At 41.4% G+C, this 15,936-nt stretch overlaps 1 protein-coding gene across 2 annotated transcripts in view; it reads right to left on the reverse strand.

Moving 5' to 3' along the window:
- Positions 1-15,936, reverse strand: part of LOC107741239 (protein FAM222A-like) — a 69,652-nt gene that overhangs the window by 12,680 nt on the left and 41,036 nt on the right. The gene's annotated exons all lie outside the window — the stretch shown is intronic.

Genomic DNA, 15,936 nt, shown 5'->3' on the forward strand with positions numbered 1-15,936 from the left:
GACGCGCTTTCTGTGTGTGTATGCTTCAGTGTCTACTCTCAGAAAACTGGACCGAATTGAGTTCTCTCTTGCATCGTCAGATTTATCCATATGTCTGCTCTTCTCTTACTCCCACATATTTACATTTTTGAACATTTTATGCGACGTGCAGCAAGTGTATGTTAGCTTATGTCCCACCGGTTCATATGTATGCATCTAACCTCCGAACCACACAGCAGATTTGTTCTGATTGAATCTCTTCCCAAATCGTCCCTCCCTAACATTTTCGTCTCGTTTTTATTCGTTGACGAAAATGTCAATAGATTTACGTCATAGTTTTTGTCATTCAAAAAGAGTTTTAGTTCGTTATCGTCTCGCAGGCTAATCAGTTCTTAGTTATTAACTTCATGTTTATCATGATGACATGGCCATATAAGAAAGGACCAGATGGGTACACACTGAACTTTCAAACACGACTTGTTTGACTTGTTTCCTTACACTTCCCCCTGCCCAGATATTACACTAACATTATCTGTCACGTAGGCCATCCCCTGAGTGAGAGCGAGTGTGAGATCTTTCATCAGCTCAGACCTGCGTGACTTATTGGTGCTCAATGTCTCTGATCACGCTTGCGAGCACAGCGCAGATGGTGTCCTGTGATAAACACAGACACTCACACCTACACACGCACTCACACGATAAACTCAATAACAGATCCACACAAGAGACACGTTCGCAGCGCTAACACGCCACAAATGCAAACAAAACATACTCCAGTAAATAGGCAGACGTGAAACCACATACACTATCACACACACCGGCTCAGTGGAGTGAAGCGTGTTGTGGTTGCTCCTGTTTGCAATATGTATGTGTGTGTTGTGTATGCTAATGTGGGGCAGGAGTTCTAACAGGTGTCTGCATGGGCGACAGTCTGCAATGCCTCCTGGGCAAAATACTTCACACTTGCTTCATCTTGACATGCGACAGCCTTGTACGGATTAATTATTTCCCTTGAGGAAGGCAGCAATCCATTCCTTGCTCGCTCACAGAACAGGAGTTACCGAGTGTGTGTGTGTGTGTGCGCTCAATCCCACAAACACAGTGAGAGCAGGCAAACCAAATTACACCGGCCCTGTCCTGTCCATTTATTGCAGATTATTCCTCTTCGCTTTACAGAAATGATCCATTCGCTGGCCGTTTTAATGTTGCACGTTTACCAGCAATCTAATATCAGTGCTGTCCTCAGCGAGCGTATTCCTCTCCTGGCATAAGGACAAATGATCCCGTCTTGCCAGGCACAAAGCGCTCGGGGAGGACGGGAGGGGAAGATTGCGGGAAGCGGGATGGCAGGAGGATAATTAGCAGAATGACCTCTGTCCTTAATCACTCGCGGCTGGCACAGAGTGCCCGTGTGTCAGAGCGGCAGTTCTCTAAAACAAAATTCTAAATTACTTGAAATTTTGATATAAATTATAGATATAAATTAGGCAAAATAATGTTTTATGGCCAGTCAAATTTATGTGTGTTTATATTTATTACTACATTTATCTAAATAATCTCAACACCACTGGCAGGCTAATCAGTTCTTAGTTATTAACTTCATGTTTATCATGATGACATGGCCATATAAGAAAGGACCAGATGGGTACACACTGAACTTTCAAACACGACTTGTTTGACTTGTTTCCTTACACTTCCCCCTGCCCAGATATTACACTAACATTATCTGTCACGTAGGCCATCCCCTGAGTGAGAGCGAGTGTGAGATCTTTCATCAGCTCAGACCTGCGTGACTTATTGGTGCTCAATGTCTCTGATCACGCTTGCGAGCACAGCGCAGATGGTGTCCTGTGATAAACACAGACACTCACACCTACACACGCACTCACACGATAAACTCAATAACAGATCCACACAAGAGACACGTTCGCAGCGCTAACACGCCACAAATGCAAACAAAACATACTCCAGTAAATAGGCAGACGTGAAACCACATACACTATCACACACACCGGCTCAGTGGAGTGAAGCGTGTTGTGGTTGCTCCTGTTTGCAATATGTATGTGTGTGTTGTGTATGCTAATGTGGGGCAGGAGTTCTAACAGGTGTCTGCATGGGCGACAGTCTGCAATGCCTCCTGGGCAAAATACTTCACACTTGCTTCATCTTGACATGCGACAGCCTTGTACGGATTAATTATTTCCCTTGAGGAAGGCAGCAATCCATTCCTCGCTCGCTCACAGAACAGGAGCTACCGAGTTTTGTGTGTGCGTGCACTAAATCCCACAAACACAGTGAGAGCGAGAGTGAGCAAACCAAATTACACTGGCCCTGTCCTGTCCATTTATTGCTGATTATTCCTCTTTGCTTTACAGAAATGATCCATCGCGTTAGCTGGCTGTTTTGATGCCACACGTTTACCAGCAATCTAATATCAGTGCTGTCCTCAGCGAGCGTATTCCTCTCCTGGCATAAGGACAAATGATCCCGTCTTGCCAGGCACAAAGCGCTCGGGGAGGACGGGAGGGGAAGATTGCGGGAAGCGGGATGGCAGGGGGATAATTAACGGAATGACCTCTGTCCTTAATCACTCGTGGCTGGCACTGAGTGCCCGTGTGTCAGAGCGGCAGTTCTCTAAAAGCCATCTCTCATTACCGCCGACGCACACCAACCAGAGAGGCCCTGCACACACAACAAAAAGACAATAGGACCCTATCTCCGCAATCTCCCTGCCATCCCGCTGCAGTCTCAAACGGCAAACGAACACCCGCAGGCTGAACGCTGACGTGGGGTAGGTGAGTCAGGGCAAGCGGGACTAGGAAAGGCCTGGGTCAGCACGGGCTGAGGGTGCAACGGAAGCCATACGGAGAGCGTGCGTCCTTCACGCTGCCTGGACCGCCTTTGAGCGAGCAGGCAGTGTGAAGGAGGCATAATCCTAAATACTCAATTAACACTACTCTAATTAGCAGCAAGAGTGTGCGTGTGCGCTTTAGGGGGGCATCATAGAAATATAACTCATGTGAGTGGGATAAAAATTGTAATTGGAGGTCCTAAAAAATGGGAATTGTTTGTGTAGGCTGTTTATTCGTTCTCTAAAGCAATGCATCAAGGAAAGAATGAGAGAAAAAGAGAGAACGAGGGGCCAGATGTGTGCAAGCATCCTCAGGGAGGCGTCTGCAGGAAATTATGCATAGATGAAAGAGAAGTTGTGACACAAAATAACTGAATATTTTCAGCGTTGCATTTACAATTAATCCTCCCAAAATATCAACTTTCCATGAAGTGTAGCGCTCTACAGAAGCACAGATGACGTTTGTACACTTCAGCCCTATAAATATGTGAATCATCTGTGACGGTTGAGAGGTGAAAGAATAAACAAAACCTTTGAAATGTCCAGCAGCGTCGATCACGCCTTGCAGAAGCGGGAGAGAAGGGGTTTAACAGCCGCTGGGTTTCAACAGAACAATGAACACACAAAACCACATCAGCCTTGGCTCAACAAATATGGGTTGTGGCAAGGCACAGATAAACAGGAACTGATTCTGAGAAAAACACACACATACACTGTCAGAAGCAATGCAACATCCAGCAGGTTCACAGCATTACCCCTCTCCTCTCAAAGCCTGACTTGTTAAAGCGTATGAGCGGTCAGCACAAACGCTTAGACAGGAACAGCCATCATCTTTATGTGCAAGTGTGCGTGTGAGACATCTGACCCTGGCAATTTTGGGCCAAGTCCAGTTACTTTTCCACTGTAGGTGCCTGGGCTTCTCATTGAGATTTTACATAAACCGCACAATTGAGCAACAGATGGGCTGAATTCCAGGAGACATACTTATGAGTGTGAAAAATATGTACTACAATGGAGACAGGACAGTATGTGGTTGAGTATGTAGTAAGAAGGTATGTCAATACTAGGACAGACTGTAGTTTCATAACATTGCATTTTTCATAAAATATCAGAACTATGAATTTGTATACTACTCTTGATTGCGACAATTAAGGTGCATGTGGCAAACGTAATAGGGTCATGATATGATAATACATTATTTGGAACTATTATAAGGTCATGAGACAATTGTAAGAAATATTTATTGTTGAGTAGTGCATTCTGTTTCACATGCCATTTTTCAAATATTTGAATATAAATTAAAAAAAACATCTAAATTCACATGTAGCATTTAAAAGGATTTGTTTATAATATATTTTTAGTGTTTCTATTATTTATTTAGACAAAAATATTATAAAAAATATAATTTTAATATGAGCAATTTATTGGTAATCTCCCATAATAATTTTTATATCGTTGCACCTCTAAAGGTTTGGTCAAATTTACCTTTGTATGGCAAAATTCTGCAGGCAAAATGCTGTCATCTTAATTGGAATCCACATAATCCAGAATTCTGTGGGAGTGACACACAAGGCGAAAAATTTCCCCACACAGATTTCTCATGGGATTTGAGTTTGTTGAACTTTTAACAAGCAAATTAGCTGTATTTATCAATATAATGCTAGTTGATTTGGAAGTGACCTTTAAGTAAGCAATGGATTTACTTTCCCTGCAAAATTTTGCAGAAGTTTTGCTAAAGTGACAGCACCTTAATGAATTTAACCAGAAAACCATTGCAAACTAAACCTATTGTGTAATGATTGTGGGCAATATTATCGAAAAAACATGCGGATACATCAAAACTAGTCAATCAAATGCATTAATGGATTTTCGGTGAACTGGAATGCACAAATCCAAATATTTCATACCACGCAGGACAGATAGTATGCAAACGGGATTCAGTTTTGGCCTGGTTAAACATGCAGAAAACAGTCAAAAAAACAACTCATGCATGCACTCCCCAAAACAAGCAGGATTTTATGTCTCTCTCTCTCTCTCTTTCTCTCTCTCTCTCTATTTCTCTCTCTCTCTCTCTCTGTCACCCTCGCAGCAAAATGGTTTCATAAAAGTGGGACGGGGAGAGAATGAGCTAACATGAGGGGCTTCTGGTGTCGTTGTATTCTAAACAATACCTGCCTGTTGCTAATGGACGTGTCATCTGCTCTTCTCTCACACTGATTACTCAGCGATTACTAACCCAGGCCCCCAGTCACAGTAACAACCGTTGCCGGCACAATGGAACCCTGAATGTGGCAGCCGTTTGAAGCTCTACAATTAACCCAGCATGCCTCTGTGTGCCTCTCCGGCTCTAATTGAGTGGAGAGCTGAAAGAACGCGGCTGTCCTCCCCCAGACCTCCTGCACCGCGGGCTCGGGTTCAGATCTCTGCACCTCTCAAACACACACACTAATGACAATAATAGAGCAGGACTGTGGACCTGTCTGTCCAGACCAAGAGTCCTAGAGAGAGACATTTAAATATGCATAGACTGATAAAAACGATTCACAGTAATTGCTAAACAGATTGCGCAAGTTAGTGGGAAAAACAAACAATGCAAAGGTGGGATGAACAGAAATTTAGGAAATACTTATAGAATTATGGGCAATAATAACTGATGTAATCTGTCTGTCAATCAATCAATCCAAAAACAAAACAAAAAAAAACCTGCCGCTTACTCAAGCTGTCCTTTATGCAAGAAGAAATGACAAAGAGGTACTAACACCTACACTCTTAAATATAAATGTTCCAAAAGGGGGTTTTCAAAGTGATGCCATAGAAGATCCATTTTTAGTTCCCTAAAAACCTTTTAGTCAAACATTTCCTAAAAGAACATTTTCATTTTAATCATCTAAAGAAACCTTTTCCACTATACAAACTTTTTGTGCAATGGAAAGTTTTCAAGGATGTTAAAGGTTCTTCATGGAAACAGATGCCAATAAAGAACCTTTTTTTTTTAAGAGTGAATTTCAATTCAGAATGTCCGCTATGACCTGAAATTACAGGCATCTATATCATCGAATAACAGAAATATGACTCTGAAAAATATGGTCCACTGACATTAGCGATATAAACAATTAAAAACAAGAAAGGCAAGTGTTGAGCAGGCTGAAATGGAAAAGCTGTCCAAAATTTAATCTAATATTTAGTTGAGACCACACTTGGCTCTGAGCTTAATCGATTCATTGCCTGCTCTGCTCAGGGTGAACTGGCAAAACATATTCGGGTTACTTAGCTAATTCCCCACAGATACCAGCAAGTACCCAATCAAAGGTGAATCTCAGAGCTAATAAGCGCAGGGGCTCAGAGTCAAATTAAAATGCACATGAATAATAATACGCGTGATACTTGAGACCTTCTCAGAGGAAATAACATTTTAGGCAATATCCACCCGAAGACAGAGCGTGAAGTTTTAATTTGCATTACTCTTCAGCGTGACAGCATTTAAAAGCCAATTCCAATATTTTAATTCAATGAAACGTCACACACTGGAGATGCTCTCTTTGCACATACACACACAATCCATGTCATGTTAAATGTCTGGAAATCTCTTTACTCGCTCACCGCTATATACTCTCATTCTGCCTTCCTTTCTGATCGTCCTTCCTCTCCTTTGTTCCTGCACTCTCATCTATCTCTCCATATTTCCCTCTCTCTCTTTGAGTAAGCGAGTTTCATTGGCGGTGCTTGCCGACTGGAATCACCTCAGGGCGAACACTTTATTAACTGCGGTCAAAGCGTCACTACAAATATCATTCTACACACACAAGTGTCCCTTTGCATTTGTCTGCTCTCTGCCTGCATCGGGCCAGCAGGACCAGGCTGCCTGTACACATGCACAGACACAGCGTGGGAAAACAGACAACACTGATTCCTCTTCCTGCTTATATAGTACAGATATTACAATATCTGTCTGCATTAATGTAATAAAATAAAATAATACTATTAAGTAAAATATATATAATAGAAAGTACGATTTAGTGTTTAAAACTGTATAAATGCATATGGATCTTTTTTTAATTAAATGTACTAGTTTTTTATTATTTGTGTTTTTTGTGGTGCTTGTGAGCTTTTCATGTTGCTGTTTTTGTTATTCAGCACAGAACAGCTTTTCTTTGCCCTCCATACCGTGGCGGAGAGCACGAGGTACGAGAGATTATAAAGAAAGATGAATAAGAAATTCTCTGAGCTTGTAGCAGCAAGGGGAAGATAACAACCGCTCCTCTCCCAGAGGAGAACCCCACAGACCCCATCCACTCGCTCTGCTCCTAACGCCTCCGAGAGCCCCTCTTCATCATCCGCAACAACGGCGACAGCAGGCAGCGAGCGCTGTCCTCTCATGCCTGTGTGGAATGCTAACCGTCAGCAGACATGTCAGGGGCACTGTGAGACAAGAACTGGGCGACTTTGTTTTCTCTCACACTTCATGCCACACGGCTCGCTGGTGAACGAAAACAAAGCACAAACAGAAACAGAGCAAACTGCAGCGGAAAAGCTTGTACTGCACTTTGCATTGTTCTAGTGTTTGTCAAAACCAAAGAAATTATAATTCAAAACTTGACAAGTCGAAACGCATTTATACTTTATAATTTTCTCACAGCAAAATAAACTCACAATATGAACTCACAATGCTTTTGATTTATGGGATATCTTCCCATAGGAACATTTAGAGTTCAAAAATGAATCTGCATATCTATAGAAGTCCAAAGAAGAATTTTCCACAAAACAAACAACAATCAGAGAAGTCGTAGTTATCATGCACACTGGAACTGCAGCAATAGTTCCCATAAAGCACTGCAATTTATCCAAGTCAGTCTCTTATTCTGTCATCAGTTTATGTATTTGTATACATTTGAACATGTTGCTATAAATATATGGGATTTTATAAGAAATGACTTAAATGGTAATTTTAGTATTTTATATAGTTTCTGATTCAATTATATTCCTTCATTCAGGGCTCATAATTTTGTCTAGTTTTGAAACTACCATCATTTCTGATTTTCAAATACTATTTTTGCTTTAAATTAAAAACGTATATATTGTGAATCATTCCGATTAAAACATATATGGGGAAAATTAAAAGAAAAAATACATACGGAACCAAGGCCCCTGAAAAAACGAATAGTGATTGCTGATCTATTCTTGATTCCATTTGTTTTGCAGGTATTTGTGTTAACATGCTTTGTCTATTTTTCTTTTTTTTTCTTTTTTTTCATTTTCTGTTGACACCTGCCTCAAGACAAATTCCTTGTACATCAAAGATCTTATGAAGTTCTTTTTATCCCATAGTCCTCCCTTTTCTCGTGTCCTTGGTTCTTATCCTGCCCGCCAACACACAACATGCCCCACTCCTCTCACGCTCTTCAAATGCTGTTTTGTAGATGTTTCTCTACGCTGAGGTCCGATAGCCACCCACGAAGAAACAAAACATGAAGCGGCCCATTTCACTTTTATACAAAAGACTCGTCTGACTTGAATAAATCCCTCACGTGCGTTAGAATTTCTGGGGTCACAAAGTCGACAGTGAGGACAAGCCACTGCTCTATCTACACATCTTTCTGGGAGAACGAGAACAAATGGAGAGTCACAGCAAGCTGTAACGGCATATGCTGAATAAAATCCAGCTGTATGAGATTAATGATTTTTTTTGAAGGAATATCCATGTTAGATACAACTTAAGCCCTATCGACAGCATCTGTAGTATTTCAACAGAAAATAATTTTGACATGTCCCTCATTTTTGTAAAAACAAACCAAATAAAAAAATATGTACACTTACAAAGGAATTCTAAGGAGCAGTTGGTGTATAACTTGTATTTAACCCAGAATATTCCTTTACATGTTCTCTTTTCATTGTTCTTTGGGTGACAATTAAAAAGGACTGAAAGAACAGAGGAACAAACACTTCTCCGTCAAGTAAGATCTTGGAGGACATCACATGCTGCTTGATAGAGCTAAAGATAATGAAGAGATAACTCAATGTGAGCGAGGAAATGAAAAAAAAAAAGGTTCAATTTCGCTTGTCTCTGATAAGATGACCTGTTTTCGACTGCAAGATTCGTATCAGGAAAACTTTCAGAAACAAATCACACACACACACACACACACACACACACACACTATGAGATACACTCACATATGCACAATGTGCGATAGACAAATCAGAGAATTAGACTGAGATTAGGAAGATGAACAAGATCTCAGAGGACTAGATAACAAAAAGACAGAACTAAAGGTGTACAGTATATATGTGTGTGTGTGTGTGTGTCCTGACAGGCCGAGAGAGATCTCACAGTGCGAGTCTGCAGGTAAATAGAAAAAGAGGGCTGCCTGCAGCTAGCCCGGAGCAAGTCTCAACCCTTCTGCTCTCTCATTTAGGAAACAAGGTCTCCACTGCTTCAAAATGAATATTAAACATCACACACACACAAGTGCTGGTAAAACCACATTAAGCCACTGACCATTAAGCCATAAGTCAGCATGCTAGTAAAAAATTCACTAGATCACTGAAGGGACTGCATTTGCACAAACAAGATACAAACAAGATCTATTTTCATCTCTAACACTTGTTTATTTATATCTAAACATGTCTTTGTTTGCTTTTTGACAATGTGTCTGAGAATATTAGACCACAGAGACGTGTAAGGACAGGAAACAAGAAACCCAATCAAGCACACAGAGTCTTTCATACTAATGCTTCTGATACTAATTTGCAAGAGAGACTGTTAGCGCACACACTCTCTTTACCCAGAGGAGAGTGAGTGTGTCAGGCAGGCTATTCTAATTGATGTTAAAGGTCCCAAAGGAGCAACAAGGTTAGTTTAGCACGTCATGTACAGTCTGTCTTTCTCTCTCTCACACACACACACACACAAACCATGTGAATATGATCTGTCCGTCTTTATTCAGTAATCTCCTCTTTCATAACACATTACATGGCTGCTTTTCAATAAGCAAGACAGCTCACTGGACAGAGAGACAGACATAGAAATAGACAAAATGCAGGGAGTTAGACAATGAGAAATATATCTAGAAAAAGATAGAGGACAGATATATAGATGAATGGAGAGAAATATGGATAAAAAAGATAGAGACAGATCGATAGATAGACAGAGAGAGAAATACAGAAATACAGAAGACAGGTACAGTGGATGGACAGATAAACAAAGATAGACAGAGAGCGACAGACAGACAGACAGATAGATAGATAGACAGATAGATAGAGATAGAGATAGATAGATAGATAGACAAGACAGTCAGTCAGGCAGATATACACAGTGTGTATGTGTGTGTGTGTGCTCATGTTCTGCATCTTCTAACCTGTCTCCCGGCCCTCAACAGAAGGTCAGTCTCCGAGTGTGATCTCATTTCCTCAGCTGCTCTAGGAGCCCTGGATCCCCTCCACCTCTTCCTCCTCCTCTCCTGCCCTCCTTCCAACCCGTACATACACCTGGGAGGCCCACACGCCAGCTTAAAGGGCATCTCGCTTACGTCTGCCAAAGCCACGGCAACAGCCGCTAGCATCCCAGGCCCCCTTCCCCACCCTGCTCTGCCCTCTATGCCAATGGCACCCAAAGCCCCAGGATGGGCACAGAATGAGTGGAAAGGCTGGTGGGTTCCCAGCAGTGCCCGGAAATGAGCCTCTGGGTATGTCTGCAGGTTGCTGGCAGGGCGATCAGCCAACTGTAACCCTGAGAGGCAAAGACGACTGCAGGATGGGATACAAATAACACTAAAAAAATCTTTGTCTGTCACTGCCTAGTCACTTATTTATATTAATATGAATTCTAATTGAACATCATGGGTAATGTAAGCCCTAAAGGGCACCAACCAAAATAATCTAACACACCTCAGAATCATAAAAAGGGCCTGACATAGGGCCTGAGGGCAGCTGTCAATCAATGTAAAAAGGGCAGAGTTGAAACTTAGGCTAAAAGTGACGTTTAGTTGCCCTTGTAAGCATGTTTAAATATCTTGCTGCAAATGTGATTTGTTTCCTGTGTGGTGACCCCTGTTGGACTGGAGGAGCATTGCACTGCTGAACCAAAGACATTCTGGCAGGCATCAACATCTCATGACCCTTCCACAACCCTTAGCAATTAATGTGAGAACTGAAGGCTCAGTCCAATTCTGACGTCTTGTCAGTATGATACTGACTTGTGCTTCTGGTTCAAATCTTTCCCATGAGGCCTTCAGAGGTGATAATCTCTCTCTACCGGATTGGAAGTTGTGACCCTGCAAATGATGTCGCGGTGCCATATGTGCATTTGATTGGCTGCCAATGCCTGCTGTGGCTCAGGGTAGAGGAGAAGAGTGTCGTGATTGGACCTGAAACACTCACTCACAAACACCTTACACAGGTGAGTGTGCATAACCGATTATGTGTAGCATAAGCATGCAATCTACAAACATAATACTATGGAGACATATAAACTGTAGAAAAGGAAGGAAAATGAAAATGCAAGAAAAAAGGCAAAGCAAAAAAATCAAAAAAAGAGGAAAAAATATAAACATAGCAAAAGAGTGAAAAGAGCAAGAGTAGAAAGAGTAAAGAAAAAGCACGAGATAAAAAAAATGAAAAATTTAGCAAAAGAAAGCAAATGAGTAAACAAAAAGTGAAAGAAAAAGAGTGTAAGAAAAAGAAAGTAAACACAGGAAAGCAAAAGATAGAAAGAGTGGAGAAGCAAAACAAAAAATGAAGGGCTGAATGAAAGAAAGCAAAAGTGAACAAAAGACAGTAAATGAATGTGTAAAAAATGAGAGAAGAGAATGAAAAAGAACAAGAGAAAAAGAACAAGAGAAACTGAGCAAAAGAATGAAGGATAGATTTTGAAGAAAAGACTTAAAAAAAAATGAAAAAATGAAAGAAAAGATTAAAAGAAAGTGAAAAAAGCAAAAGAAAGAAAGAAAAAGAGTGAATTAATTAAAGGGGAGGTCTAATGCTATTTCATGCATTCTGACTTGCTAAACATGGGCAAAGTTTCAAAAAACGAGTTGGACGTATGATGGAGTATTTCTGTGCCAAATACACTCCTGCAGGGATTGTATAAGTTTCCGAAAGTTTTTTTTGAGTATGGCCCTGTATGACATCATAAAGGGCAGAATTCCTTGTATGGGCTCTTCTCCCGAAAGTGCGTGCGCACACGTCAAACAGAGCAAGAGCAAGAGCAGCCCATCAGCAGCGTGCTTCATTCGGGTTACAGAAGTCGTCTGCAGCGCTGCACAGGACTTGCTCAAGAAAGATTTGTCATTTTGTTTTTAGACCACGAAATCAACAATGTCACCAAAGAAGTGTGTTTTTGGTTGTGAGGGAAAGATAACCTTGCTCAGCTTCCCAAAGAACCCAGAGTTCAGGGAACAGAGGATGCAGTTTGTTTCTCAGGAGCAGCAACAGAGTTGTGCAAGTGTGTTTGTTTGTTCCCGGCATTTCGGTAACAATTTCGGTAACAAATTAAAAAAATTTAAGTCAATAAAGATTTTATTCCCGTTTTATTTATGTTGATGTCACAGCTTGCAAACGATAGCTACGCAAAAGCTTTGCACGCTCGTGACTCTTTAGCTCCACCCACGGCACACCTCCAGGAGCTCAACTGTTTTTGGAGAGAAGCATAAAGCTGTATCTGTCTTTTATAAATCTAATAAAACTAAGGACTCTTTGGAGATATGAAAGATGCAATACTACTCTATAGGTACTCAAGATTAACATGAGATTATCAGAAACTGTTATGTCCCCTTTAAAGAGCAGGGAATATACAAAAGAAGGTGAAAGTGCAAAACAGAGTGAAAGAGCAAAAGAATGTGTGAAGGAAAGAACAAGCTACGAAAGCAAGAAAGGCAGCAAAGCACCCAGAATCCATTGCAGAGGTCAGCATTGGATTGGCTGTGATGTGCTCGGCTCCGGTGCTCCTGTCCCCAGGGTGCTCAGTGATGAAGGGGGATCTGCCCTCCGCTCAGACTTTCATGTCGCCATCTAAGCTACTGGCAGACAGACACTGGCGGGGGGCTGGACGACAGCTACAAATGTCACCCAAACAGGGAGATTTAATTAGGAATGACAAGGAGTGCCGCCACATACTCCGAGAATTTAGGCTTGCTGAAAGCGAGCGGCTGTGATTTATAATTTAACTAATGTCTGGCGTTTCTTTTTCATTTCTTGGCTAGAAGGGGGAAAACTCAAAAGGCTTCCTCACTGAAGCTAATCTAATACGATATTTTTAAGGGCAGGCGGTCAATGGCTTTTTAAAAAGCACGTCGCTCTCTCTCTCTCTGTCTCTCGCTACCTCCACTTTGCAACTCGCCTGCCTTTCTCTCTCATTTTTTTTTAGCTCTCTTTCTGCTCAGGAAAGGAGGTTGTTTTCATTATCACACCTCTATCCCTGTCTATCTCCCTCCTCTCTCTCTCTTTCTCTCGCCTGCTAAGCTCTATGCACTCTGGGGAAATTTATTGTCTGGCGGGCCAATCTGAGCACTCACAGCTGATGCTGGAGCCAGTTAAGTCCCTTTTTTATTGAGGGTACGAGGCATTTTTAATGGGAGTCGCATCAATGAACTGTGCAGGCGCTCGGCATCTGCATGCAGAAGGGGGCTTTCACTTTATAGTTATTTGAATACCCTCCCGAATCCTCTCTATCTACTCATGCCGGATCTGAGAAGGACAGCAGGAACCCATCCACCTCCATCATCTCCAGACACATTGGCTTTCAGACAGCAGCCCAGAATGTGTCTCACTCTCTCTGACACCTGTCTGCAGCTCCAGACCAGACGGTGTGGTCCACATACTGAAACCACAGCGCAGACACAGATACTCTAATCAATGATGCACACAAAGGTCTTTTACTTATAGTTATGAGCTTGTGCTCTACTGCAGCAATCTCTCAATCAAAAGCAAACGGACACTAGGAAGAGTGACTGTGTGTGAGAGACAGAGAGAGAAAGAAACTGTTCTTTTGCTATTGATTTCAGCCTCAGACCCCTACTGACTGCTTCTCAATAAGAAGTCTAGAAAGGAAGCGGCTAAATCCTGCTGAAATTGGAGGGAGGGAATCAATTTAAATCAAGCAAGGCAGTCTCCATCCATCTTTTCTCTTTTGCTCTCTCTCTCTCTCTCTCTCTCTCTCTCTCTCACTCTTCTTTTCTTTTTTTCTCAAAGATGCATTTTTAAAAAACTTTTTGATGCAACATCATTGATCTTTGAAACTTCTTTATCCATCCAACATTTAGACCTCCACTTGGATTGTCCATTCATCTGTCTGTACATCCATCCATTTCCTCGTCCATCCATATATTTGTTTGTCTGCTTCTTCATCCATTTATCCATCCTGCTCCTTCATCCATTCATTCGTCCATTCTTTTCATCCATCCATCCATACATGAATCCTTCATGCATCCATGCATCCACTCATTCATTCATCTACTACCTGCTTTTTCATCCATCCATCCATCTGCTCCTTCATTCACTCATCATCCATCCATTTAATTCATTCATGAATCCATCCATCCATCTGATCATTCGTTCATTTATTCTGCTCCTTCATGCATTCACCCATCTATCTGCTCATTCATCCATCCATCTATCCATCCACTCATTCATCCATCCATCCATACATGAATCCTTCATGCATCCATGCATCCACTCATTCATTCATCTACTACCTGCTTTTTCATCCATCCATCCGCTCCTTCATTCACTCATCATCCATCCACCTGATCATTGATTCATCCATCCATTTCATCCATTCATTAATCATCCATCCATCTGATAATTCGTTCATTTATTCTGCTCCTTCATGCATTCACCATCTATCTGCTCATTCATCCATCCATCCACTCATTTATTCATCCATCCATTTATCTATTCACCCACCATCTGTTTTTACCCATTCATTTGCTTATTCAATCATACATTCATTCATCCATACTGCTCCTTAATGCATTCATCCATCCATCTGATTATCAATTCATCCATAATCTGCTTCTTATACATCCACTTATTCAATCATATATTCATTCATCCATCCATCTGCATCTCCACCTATCCATCCGTCTTTCTGTCCATGCAGGCATTCATTCATTAACCCATTAATTGCATTATACCAGTGATGTTCTTTCACTCCCTGTTCTCAATCTTCACTCTTTTACAAAACACACACACACATACATTCTTAAAAGATCTCAGACAACGGCAGCAGATGCCCATGGATGTCCTTTCCCAAAAAAAGCTGTCCCTTTAACCTTTTCCTGTTTGCCAAGAAGGAGAAAGCAGAACGATGCCATGCTGATCAGACAGCAGCAGGAGGACGATGCCATCCTATTACCTTTAATCTGCTCTGAGCTTAGAGCTGAACCTAAGGGATAGTGGTTAAAAGTTTATTATTCCTCTGCTCGTCTGCCTGTCCTCACTGTAATCAGCTTGTGCATGTCGAATATTTCCACACCAACAAAACAGAACTGAAGGCATATGGAACATTCTAAAAGAAGGACAACCCCCCTTTTCCTCTCTATTCTTTCCTTTCTTCTCTTTCTCATTACAGGAAGAGCTCCCTCAGTTTAAGTCTAATCTGAAGCTTTAAGCAGAGCCCAGGGATCTTCAGTCAGAAAAAAACAGTAGGCTGTGCTTTACTTTCTTTAATCTCAGAGCCTGCCAGAACGAGATTTGTCAGTCTGTAAAATTTTTACAAACCCTGAACAAACACAGACATACACATGAAAATGTACACAAATATACAGTGTGGCGACCAGAGGACCTGATCTACATGGGTTACTCGTGCATGTGTGTGAAACCAACTTATGGAAAATGAGCAGATTTGTTTCACCATGTGTATATTTGCATACAGGTAGGTCTGTAAGGACATACACCACTGGAAATGTTTAGCTAACCTGAAGCCCAGGGTTGAGCTACAAGCCTTGAAGCCATGGCAGGGAACAAAAGCAGTAAAGTCTTTAATTCTTGCAGATTCAATGGTTATTGAAGAATAAAGACAAACACACTACAAATGTTCCATATATGGTCAACAAGAACTTGCACAGACATTCAAAACAGAGTTGCACATAGACAGGTAGAGGGTGAGAAGA

Source organism: Sinocyclocheilus rhinocerous, unplaced genomic scaffold (assembly GCF_001515625.1).
Source record: "Sinocyclocheilus rhinocerous isolate Xijiao unplaced genomic scaffold, SAMN03320098_v1.1 scaffold615, whole genome shotgun sequence".
Taxonomy (NCBI): domain Eukaryota; kingdom Metazoa; phylum Chordata; class Actinopteri; order Cypriniformes; family Cyprinidae; genus Sinocyclocheilus; species Sinocyclocheilus rhinocerous.